Genomic DNA, 8758 nt, shown 5'->3' on the forward strand with positions numbered 1-8758 from the left:
TAGTTGTGAAGCCGGGTTGTTTTGTCTTTGTATTTAAAGGTAATTATATTCAAGATTTATTTTCATAAATATGGGGATTATCTGTAAAATCATTTTTATGGCTTCATAACTTTATTAATTATTTTTAGGAGTTTTTAAAAATTGAGAAATCAATATTTTATTGATTATATACCCTTAAATGATTTTCTGAGTGTATTTATTTGTAAAATTCGTATTTAATTCTAGAATTCTTCAAAAATTTTGAAACTCGTATTTATTTAAGTTTGGAATATTCCGAAAATTTTAAAATTATTTTGGTAATTTTTGGGATAAATTTCATCTGTGCGTTGTTTCGTTTATTCGTTAAAAACGGGTATAAATTGTGTTTCAAAAATTATTTTAAAATTTTGAAAATCCTATTTTATTAACTTTTAATTATTTGTGATATGTTATAAAATATTTTATTAATGTTCGAGTTTTAGTTACTCGTGAATTGTTCGTTAAATAGTTACAGTGCGGGTCAGATAAAAATTTTGATGCGGGGTTTATTCGATAAATAAATAATAATAAGGGGGCAGGGATTTGTAATCGGGTTTTAACCCGTTTCTTTCTCCCCATTTTGCAGTCCCTCTCAATTTTCTTGCTCTCACCTCTCTCGATCTCTCCTGTCTGCTCTCTCAATCTCTGTTTCTCATCTCTCCCTCAATCTCTCCTCTTTCCCCGCTTCTTTCTCTCCCTTTCTTGTTTCCGGCCGCCGTCTCCCTATTTCTCCCCTATTTCCGGTAAGCCGCCGACTGAGCTTTAGTTAGTTTGGTGGTTTCAGTTCTGTTTCTGCTTGATTATATATATATATATATACATACATATATGTATGTGTGGGTATGTAAGTTGAGTGGATTGTGCTGCCTGTGTGTATTGTTGTGTTATGTTTCTATTTTCCGGCGACTGCTCGCCGCCGCTCCTGTGCTACGCAATTGTGTGCGTGTTGGTTGTCCTGTCCGTGTGGGCGTGTTGTTGCTGTTTCGACAGTAACTCGAGGCTTGTTCTGTGATTCCCGATTTAATCCAATAATATATTTTCGATGATTGCTTCTGTGATTTTATGAATTGATAATCGAATAAATTATTCGATGTTGCGAGATTTAATTATTGGTTATCGGTGAAATTTACGTAGGATGCCCGATATAACGGGAACCCGTAAATCTTACCGCCGTCGGCGATGAGCCTTGGCGAGCCGACGGTGGACTATGATGATTCGATCTGAGTCCTACGATTAAAACACAAAATACGATTTTAAAATACCAAATACAATTTCAAAATACAAATGACGAATAAAAAATTGTAAAATACGGATTAAAATATAAAAATACGGATGATAACGATTAATAATTGTATTTAATTGGTATTGGTGAAATTGCGAATTGACGTGGTTGACTGAAGTTGGTGATTGGATTTTAGATTGCGATTGATTGTGTTGTGATTGATTTGACGTCGGGATGTTCGACGGGTAGGCCGATAAACAAAGGAGACGCTGCCCGATTTTTGGGAAATTAATTCCAAAAATACGGGAACGTAACCTACGATTATCGGAGACGTCGAATGAGGATATATAATTAAATTTTACGAAACCTAATTACGTGTTGGGACAAGATATTTTTATAAATAAACCGTTCGTCCGTTTAATACGAAACGAACGCGTATAGACTCAGAAAAATATTTCGCTTTCAATAAAAATACTTTCGAGACCCAAATTCTTTTGTTTCGAAAGGTCGTTTGTTTTACGAATCATTCTCAGTCGATTATTGATCAATAAACCATATTTTTGACCCGATTTCCATTCTAAAAGTGCCAAGTCAAATGTTTTGACGAACCGAGGCATATGTGATACGAATTATGTGATATATGAGTTATGTGCTTATGTGCTATGTGAATTATGTGTGTATGTGGATTAAGGGTCCTGTGTTTGTCTATTATATTTATGTGTGGTCTATCGTATGGGTAGACAATAAGCTTTTAACGCGCAATTCGTCAAGTGATTATCGATTAGACAATTAAAAGATTATTTTCTAATTATAGATATGGATCGTTCGAGTGATCAGGACAGGGTATTGGATAAAGAATAAGATGGAATGACATTGGATATCCTTCTAGCAATCGCAGGAGCAGCATATCAGTAAAATGTTGAAAAGCAAGACGGTGATATTTGAGGTAGAATGTCAGAATAGATGCGGTTTTGCGAGTGTGACTAACTTCTAAATCCCAAAGGCAAGTATCCCTATCATCACTTATTGTTCAAGTGATATTTATTTTGAATCTTATCATGCAAGTATTGCTTTCCCTATTCTCATTTCAGAATAGATAAATGTTTTTCATATCGCTGAATTAAATAATTCTGTTTGTGTAAATGCCCATCTGCTATTCTACATTCAGAATAGCTAAGTGTTTTTACTTATCCAATTATCGGATTTATAAATACTTTGGATTTTGAGAAAAGTGATTTGGTTGCGAATATTCCTACCCAAGAATTGGGGGAATAAAATTATTTCGGGTGTCGAATATTATGACCCCTTTTTCAATAAAAGGTTTTAAGATTGGATGGTTACTGGTTGCGTAAGAGGCCGAGGCACCGGTCCAGTGTGAGCTATTATACAGAAGTGTAATACGGATGTGTAATATCTTACAAGGCTTGTTATGCCTTTTCTTGGCGCCCTATAGGTACCGTATGTCTTCGGGATACGGGTAGTACCTATATTTACGGTATGGCTGCGGGATACCGGTGTTGTTTCGTGACTGATCATCAGGAACAACATAGTGCATATTTGGTTCCAATCTAAATAGATATCTAAAATTCTTTATTGTTTTGATAATCATAGAATAAATGTTTTATCATATGTTTCTGTTTTGGAATAATGGTGAAATGCAGTTTTGATTCAGATTCTAATTTATGCTGATACTTACGTTGTTGTTAAAAATCAAATGTGGTATTAGTATAGATGATTGATGTTGACTTCAGTATGGGATGTTGTGAGCATCAAAGTTCGTATTGATATCTAATTTGATATGACAATAAAATGAGTATTAATATCAAGAGTTCGGTTTTAAGTAAAGTTTATGATTCAATCCATAATCATTGTTTCATGTTATTGTGGTTTACGATATTTCCGTAAACACTGTTTTAAGAGTTTTATTCTCGTCAAGTTTTAAAGTATTGCTGAAGCATTTCGCTCACAAATATCAAAATGGTTTTGAATATAATTAAGGAATTAAATCTGGGATTCCTCAACTAAAGTTTTATGATTCAACAATTATGATTTTAAATGTTCTGCTCTAATGCAGATGTTGGTTATATATCAAAACGACCCTATATATGTCATAATGATCTTGCTGAGCATTTCTTCCGCTCATACTTGCCTGTTTTTAAATTTAACCTCCAGTGAGGATTAGCTTGCGCTGTTTAGCTGCGTAATTCGAGGAAGCAAAGAAGAAGCTTTTGGAAGGTGGTTGGTCCAGGGTTTGCGGGCTAGTGTAAGTTCTATTGTATAAAGTTGTTTATATTATATTATATTATAGTTGTGTATTTTATTTGGGCCTAGTATACTTCATTTCGAAGTTATACTAGTGGGTTTAATTGTGAGTTGGAATTTATTGAAAAGAGTGTCAAAAGAAAGTGAAAAATTATTTGTGGAATTTGGAATTCTTGTTTCTAGAACTGTAACTTTAAAAGATCTTGGATTAGTTTGGGGTCATTTATGTTAAATATCTTCCGCTGGCAGTTATTTATTGTTTTAACAGGTTAATTTGGATTGAGGTTTTATAGTGACGACCAAATCTTCTGACCCCGGATTTGGGGGCGTTACAGGTTGGTATCAGAGCTAAGGTTATAGTAAACTAGAAACGAGAGTGTGTAGGAGTGTGTATAGCTATGTGAGGACGTTTGAGCTCATATCGAGTTCCTGTTGGACTATTGGATATAGTACCAACGTGTAAGCTAAGATAAGGCAGATTCGTTTGAGATGATAGTGTTAAGCTGGATGGAACTCCGAGAAGCTCTAAACTTCTATGGTGGAATCTTCCGAGGCTACTACGATTTGACGACGACGAAGATTCTCGATATCCTCAGAACATGAAGAAGTATCTAGAATCGGATGACGAGTCAACAAAAGAGTTCAAATAGTATTAAGACTTTGGCAATACCTTCTCTTTCTATAATTTCTTTTGACCTCTCTCAAAAGAGGTATCTGTTAGAGGATATATTCCCTAACACTCATTTTCAATCATATCTGTGTTTTAAATATGCCAGAGGCTGTCATGAAGCCTATTTTTCAGGTTTTGATAGCTCTGTCAAGTTGTGATAATTAACTTCCACTTTTCTTATTTGGTGGATGGTTTCTTGGTAATGTGACACCACTTGCTCATTTGGTGCCAGAATTTTATTTTCTGGATTTCATTTTTCTCCAAAAATATCAGCTTTGAAATCTTTTCAGTTTTATTCATTTAATTTTGGATTTCTTTGATATTCTTTTATTTTGACTGAGATGAACAACCCTAACTTTAGGGGACACAAGGTATACCTGTCTGTGTGATAAGAGTTGGATGGGACGCCATCATTTGTGTGTATTGTGAATATATGAAGGTTAACAACCTTTAGTAGTGTCTTAATTTGGGCACGCAATACCAAGTTCGTTTGATCATATTGATCTCTCAGTTATTCTTTTATTTCAACAATACTTTTTCTCAAATTCAGATTTTGGTTCCATTATGGTATCAAATTCTTTTCTTTTTGAAATTTCATGATTTTTATCATCTCAAATATTCGAAGGTATGCCAATAAGATTAAGCTGAGTTATCTTTGTCAAGTCAAAGCAGGGTTATGTGATGGGACTACCAAGAGCAGCAGTGGACTGCGATGCGGTTATAATATTAGTGGCGTATAGCGAAGTCAATCCATTTCTTTATTTCTCTCTCTATCTTTCTTTCTTTTCTTCTCTCTATCTTTCTCTCTATTCTTCTTTCTTGCGATCAGTAAAAGCGATTCTATTGAGGAATTGGTCAAAAGATGTGGATGGAACAGTGGTGCATAGCGAAGTTCCTATAAAAGTCTTATTATACAAGGAATACAAGATTTATTCGAGGTTTTGGAAAAATTGAGTTTATTTAGAAATGGAAATTTGGTGATAAGATCCCTAGTGCTCTCTTCTGCTGATTCCGAGAATGGAATCCTTATAAGGGGGGTAGATTGTAATATCCCATATTTTCAGATATTATTATTATAATTATTTAGAATTATTATGTAATTTTTATGTGAATTTTGGTGAATTATCTGGTATTTGGAATTAATGTTTGGGTGTTTATATGTGATATTATTTGAGTACTTTAATTCTTATGTGCTCAGAATAAAATATAGATAATTGTGATATTTTTCTGGTATTTTTTTGGAGTATTATATGAATTTATAATGATTTATGTATTTATTAATTATTTTCTGATTAATTATAAAACTATTTTATAAAGCCGGGAATCGTCCAACTCAACCGTTTTTGCGTTTTTACAACCCGAAACTCTTTCAAAAACTCCTTCCTAACCTAATCTGGTAATTCCAGACAATTTCCGTGTTTTGACTTTTTCAATCCGGATAAAGGTTTGCCCCGTACGAGTCCCGGCATAAAAAAAAATTGGATAAGATGATCATTTTATAGATCGATAAGAATCCGAATTCTTGAAAGGTGAGATAAAATTACTTTATTTATGTATAAAGTATTTTATAGGAAGCCCAGTTTTGATAATTATCCATATCGGGTATTTAATTGTATCGTTATATAGTTACTTCGCGGCTAAGTAATCTATTTTTGGATCCAATGTGTAAATGTGATTCTAAATTATAAAATAAAATATGTGTATGGGTTCAGTTAGCTAAATATTATTTTATTACTAATCATATATGATTATTGGTGTCCGAGGATAATTTGTGTAATTAGTTGTGAAGCCGGGTTGTTTTGTCTTTGTATTTAAAGGTAATTATATTCAAGATTTATTTTCATAAATATGGGGATTATCTGTAAAATCATTTTTATGGCTTCATAACTTTATTAATTATTTTTAGGAGTTTTTAAAAATTGAGAAATCAATATTTTATTGATTATATACCCTTAAATGATTTTCTGAGTGTATTTATTTGTAAAATTCGTATTTAATTCTAGAATTCTTCAAAAATTTTGAAACTCGTATTTATTTAAGTTTGGAATATTCCGAAAATTTTAAAATTATTTTGGTAATTTTTGGGATAAATTTCATCTGTGCGTTGTTTCGTTTATTCATTAAAAACGGGTATAAATGGTGTTTCAAAAATTATTTTAAAATTTTGAAAATCCTATTTTATTAACTTTTAATTATTTGTGATATGTTATAAAATATTTTATTAATGTTCGAGTTTTAGTTACTCGTGAATTGTTCGTTAAATAGTTACAGTGCGGGTCAGATAAAAATTTTGATGCGGGGTTTATTCGATAAATAAATAATAATAAGGGGGCAGGGGTTTGTAATCGGGTTTTAACCCGTTTCTTTCTCCCCATTATGCAGTCTCTCTCAATTTTCTTGCTCTCACCTCTTTCGATCTCTCCTGTCTGCTCTCTCAATCTCTTTCCCCGCTTCTTTCTCTCCCTTTCTTGTTTCCGGCCGCCGTCTCCCTATTTCTCCCCTATTTTCGGTAAGCCGCCGACTGAGCTTCAGTTAGTTTGGTGGTTTCAGTTCTGTTTCTGCTTGATTATATATATATACATACATACATATATGTATGTGTGGGTATGTAAGTTGAGTGGATTATGCTGCCTGTGTGTATTGTTGTGTTATGTTTCTGTTTTCCAGCGACTGCTCGCCGCCGCTCCTGTGCTACGCAATTGTGTGCGTGTTGGTTGTCCAGTCCGTGTGGGCGTGTTGTTGCTGTTTCGACAGTAACTCGAGGCTTGTTATGTGATTCCCGATTTAATCCAATAATATATTTTCGATGATTGCTTCTGTGATTTTATGAATTGATAATCGAATAAATTATTCGATGTTGCGAGATTTAATTATTGGTTATCGGTGAAATTTATGTAGGATGCCCGATATAACGGGAACCCGTAAATCTTACCCCCGTCGGCGATGAGCCTTGGCGAGCCGACGGTGGACTATTGTGACGACCTCAATCTCGGGGTTAGGAAATGAGGACTCACACACCTCTAATCTACTAATTAAATATGCATAAACCCCGATTAACTACTAACAGGATCAACAGGATAAAGTATGAGACAAGATTACAACTACCAATCAACGAATATAACTTACAAACCCAAAATATTATTAAATAATCAATATCGATTCCGGCTGGGAACCGACAGATATGGGCCCATTGTATCTTTAAACACCTCTTTACTAGGCGCGAGCTCACTCATAACCTGTACTACCTGCTCTGGCAACTGGAAGCCCTGAACACGGTAGGGACCACCAGGTACGCTCTTACGAGCAGTGCGCCTAAGCCTGGCCATCTTCTTGCTTAACTGCCATGGTTAGATTAAGACAAAACAATGAGTATAAAACTCAGCAAGTAACTAAATAGCAGTTCTACAATAACAATTCTCAATATGCTTTGAACAAACTAGGGCATTCTGTTTTAGCTAATCTAGGTGGCAGATTTCCGTATATTCATTTTTTTTCTTTGAGATAAGGAAAGGTATCTGAAGAATAACTGGGCTTTCAAGAAACAAGGCTCGAAACAGGATGAAAGCCGACATTCAACACAAATCATTATAGGATCAAAATAGATCTTTCGGTAGAGGAAAGCAACAGTATTTCAAGATATAGAATCATTCATATGATCAACAATTTCAGGAATCAGGGTTCTGAGCTCTAAGCTCCACAATAACATAATCAACTCTTTTCAAAACAGTATAAACCATTTTCATTTCCAAAAATCAATTTACTGAATAAAAGTTTCAGTTCCTTTTCTTAAATAATCATTTAAAACCCTTGATTGGATCACTTATCTTTCCATTTCATTATATACGGGTGATCAGCCCGTATCGACCTCCATTCCGGTCTTTAAGGTACCATTCGGCATAATTTCAGCCTTAAATTGGACTAGTCCCACTAGCCTCTTACCATGACTGAACTAGTCCCACTAGCCTCTTACGTCTCAATCCAATCCATCAGGAATTCATTTGGAAAACCTTGAGTTGGAAAACAATAGGTTTTCTAAAATTCATTTTATCATTACCAAGCCTTTGAAATCATTCGGACTCTTTCAAGTCGAAACTCATTCTTAATTCAGATTTTTAAAGAAACAAAGTTCAGGGAGTGAATCAAAGATACGCAAGGAACAATTCTCAAGAATTCTGTATCAAGGTTAATAAGGTACTAAATTTGAAGGATCAGAAATAACTTAGGGATCATTAGGACGATCAAGAGAAACAGGGTATCATTAAACAGAGTTAACCAAGATAATTAAAGGTTCAATATGATCATGGCATTATAGGAAACTTGAACAGAAAGGCAGATTATCAACGGGTGAGATCAATAGGATTATCAATAACAGGTTATCAAGAATAAAGGGTACTTCAAATCAATATCAGGGTTTCATAAAGCAAGGGTTTCATACTTTAACAGTTCAATACTCTACATGGTATGAACAACATTTCCTTTATAATCATTTACACAAGTAATCAGAGTTACTTGCCTGAAATTGCTTTCCTGAGGGTTGAACTACTGCCACCTAATATACTTTTCCCTTTCCTAGCCCGAATGCCCTC

This window comes from Apium graveolens, chromosome 6 (assembly GCF_009905375.1).
Source record: "Apium graveolens cultivar Ventura chromosome 6, ASM990537v1, whole genome shotgun sequence".
In the NCBI taxonomy this organism is placed as follows: Eukaryota; Viridiplantae; Streptophyta; class Magnoliopsida; order Apiales; family Apiaceae; genus Apium; species Apium graveolens.